Raw genomic sequence first — 1099 nt, 5'->3', positions numbered from 1 at the left:
AATGGCAAAATTGCTCCGGGCTTTGAGGTACCAAAAACCCCTGGGATTTGAACTACTGACTTCTGCTGAGACGTTCCATGTAGCGCCTCATCATCCCGGGTTCCACAGATCATCTGTACTACTGCCATTCTCTGGTATACAAAGCAGATGATGGACAAAACATCATCATATGATGAGGAAGATCATTGCTAAACGAGATATAGACCTTGTGCTCAATCACATAATGGGTAGGGTTGAGAAGAGCTGCAAGCCCTTGAAACTTTGTGTCCTAAGCAGAAGCTTAAAACACAAGGTACTTACTAGTACTTACTTGCCCCTAGAGGTATACCATCTGTACCCCACTGACAAAGCCCATAAAATGTAAATCTGGGGTTGTTGTTTCCTTTGTGCAGAGTAAATTTGCCAGACTGATATGTTTATGAAGAGTTATTTCTCTGTAATGGTACAAATAAACTAAAACTTATGATACTCCTTAGTGAGGATCAACCATAGGGTGAGTGCAGTCCTTGGGCCCAGGCATCCTCTTTTCAATTTGCTTGCTTCCCATTCACCTGTTGGGAATGGGTCACAGAAACAGTAACATTGATTTTCATTTTTAATAGGGTGCATCCAGTTAAAAAAAAGCACTTTAATATTAAAATGCCATAGTGTGTTATTGTATAAACAACAATGAATAGGTGTTGCATTAAGAGATAAAGGCACTCAAAAAAGCCATACCATATTGTGCTCTTTTTTGTGGGCAAAAAAGACTGAGCATTTGACTTTCTTACTCTTGGTGTTTGTGAGTACATTTATTACTTTAAACCCATTTTTGTAAATACACAGTATTACAGTATGTTAGTTTAACCCCTTAAGGACAATGGGCGGTCCCTAAACCCATTGAAAACAATGTATTATGAGCCCGTACATATACGGGCTTTGTCATTAAGGGGTTAATATGTATTGGCTTTTGAATGTGCCCTCTTAAAAGTGATTTTTGGTTCAAGACACCCAGAAGTAAAGGAGTGTGGTTAGTTATGTATACCATAAAAGGTGTGTTTATTTTGTGTTGCTATTTTAATCACTTTGTTCATTTTTTTAAATGTGTTTATATATTGAT

This window comes from Spea bombifrons, chromosome 8, assembly GCF_027358695.1.
Source record: "Spea bombifrons isolate aSpeBom1 chromosome 8, aSpeBom1.2.pri, whole genome shotgun sequence".
Classification (NCBI taxonomy): Eukaryota; Metazoa; Chordata; class Amphibia; order Anura; family Pelobatidae; genus Spea; species Spea bombifrons.
Note: the sequence above shows the minus strand (reverse complement) of the source record.